The sequence below is a fragment of the Pinus tabuliformis genome, chromosome J (genome assembly GCF_031772625.1).
Source record: "Pinus tabuliformis cultivar Carrire ecotype Pingquan chromosome J, CPIR1, whole genome shotgun sequence".
In the NCBI taxonomy this organism is placed as follows: domain Eukaryota; kingdom Viridiplantae; phylum Streptophyta; class Pinopsida; order Pinales; family Pinaceae; genus Pinus; species Pinus tabuliformis.
The window spans coordinates 1,317,588,124-1,317,590,035 of NC_142295.1; the positions used below are offsets into that span (position 1 = coordinate 1,317,588,124).

Sequence of the window (1,912 nt, forward strand, 5' to 3'; positions counted from 1 at the left end):
TATTTTCTATTTGTTTTAGATGGCTTGTTGTGATGAGCACTAGTAAATGGAATACAAAAGAGAGTGTCTATCGCTATAAAACAAAATTTAGGGGAGGTGCATTTCCTATTATGTATAATTATTGCTTTTTAAACATGCTTATGTTACTAGCTATGTGCATTTTAACCTTTCTCAGCCCGGTTTTCTTCCTTTCAGCAGCGAAGAGCACATTGTGGGAGAGATGATGTGCAGAGGGGATGTTTGCAATTTTTCCTTTGTTCTTGTTTGCATGTTTTGTTGAGTTTAAGCAAGACCATGCTTTGTGTTGTACTTGTTTTCCTTTGTTTTGATTTTTCCTTCTTGTTTTTGTAGTTTGGTTTAGGTTTCGTTTTTTTTGGGTGTGTTGTACTCGTTTTCCTTGTTTTTTTCTCACATTTTTTGTACTTTAGTCTTGGTTTTGTTTTTGGGTGTGGAAATGGAAATGAAACAGACAAGGAAAATGGAGATTATTGTTCATAAATGAAGGTGAGTCAACATACCTATATGCAATGCACTTTAGTTAAAAGAATCTTTTGCTAATTTGTGGGTTCATTTGTTTGCTATTCAATTTATTATATGTTTTATCGATGCTATCATAATCAACCATATATATCTTCTTTATGTAGTGAAGAACTACATTCGTATAGTCTACAAAAGTGAAATGGTGAAGATGCGCTAAACATTCTACAAACGTGGCACAAAGGATGGGTGAGACGTACTTTATTCCTACAAAATACTTTTGTCCTTTAATATTTTGGAATATTTTGTTGTTTGCACAATGATTTATCGTTTTGTCATGGTTTCGAGATAGTATGATCTTGTTCATGGGTGTGAGATCCGAGACATTTTGCAGAACTTTGGTCTTGGTTTTGTTTGTTGGGTGTGGAAATGAAAATGAAGCAGATAAGGAAATGTAGATTATTGTTCATGAATCATAAATTAAGGTGAGTCAACATACCTATATGCAATGCACTTCGGTTAATAGAATATTTTGCCAATTTTTGGCTTCATTTGTTTGCTATTCAATTTATTATATGTTTTACCAATGATCTAATAATCAACTATATATATTTTCTTTATGTAATGAAGAACTACAATTGTATAATCTACAAAGTTAAAGTGGTGAAGATGCACTAAACATTCTACGAACGTGGCACAAAGGATGGGTGAGACATACTTTTTTCCTACAAAATACTTTTGTCCTTAATAGCTGAAATATTTTGTTGTTTGCACAATGATTTATCATTTTGTCATGGTTTCAAGGTAGTATGATCTTGTTAACGGGTGTGGGGTTTGAGATTTTCCTAGAACTTTGATACGGAATAAAGGGAAAAGTTATAGTTGGTTTCACATTTTTAGAGTTCATTGTTGATGCTTGTTGGTGCTATAATGTTAACGAAGGGCAAGCAAGTATTTGTATGGTTAATTCATCGCTCTATATAATTGTTATTCAATTTCTCTTGTGGTTTATTTATGATGTCATATATAATATTACTTTGTGTCGTGAGTGACTACGAATATAGTGCCTAATATTTAGTTTCTCTCATGGTTTATTCGTGATCTCATATATAATATTGATTTGTGTAGTGAGTGACTACAATTGTAGTGTTTGGGATGGTTTAGTGGAGAAGATACCTTAGGCAATGCGGATGCAAAATAGGGGATGGGTGAGTCATGTTGTTTTCATTTTCTCAAAAAGATTACCTCTTATGAAAACATTGTATTATTCCTAGTAGAAGTACATCTAGTTTAGAAAATTTATATTTTCTTGAGGTATAGCATCGAAGATAATTAGACTCAGAAAAAGTTGCATGACAAGTTCATTAATTCAAACTCTAGTTTAATTTTAGAAATCTAATATTTTTTTGTGTATCTATTGCAGATGCAATACAAA

The 1,912-nt window shown here is 32.0% G+C and overlaps 1 long non-coding RNA gene across 1 annotated transcript; it reads left to right on the forward strand.

Moving 5' to 3' along the window:
- Positions 1 to 203: 203 nt before the first annotated feature.
- Positions 204 to 1,688, forward strand: LOC149232106 (uncharacterized). Its single transcript, XR_016247515.1, has 4 exons — positions 204 to 504; positions 645 to 962; positions 1,108 to 1,184; positions 1,606 to 1,688. It is a non-coding gene; the product is annotated as an uncharacterized LOC149232106 (long non-coding RNA).
- Positions 1,689 to 1,912: the final 224 nt, after the last annotated feature.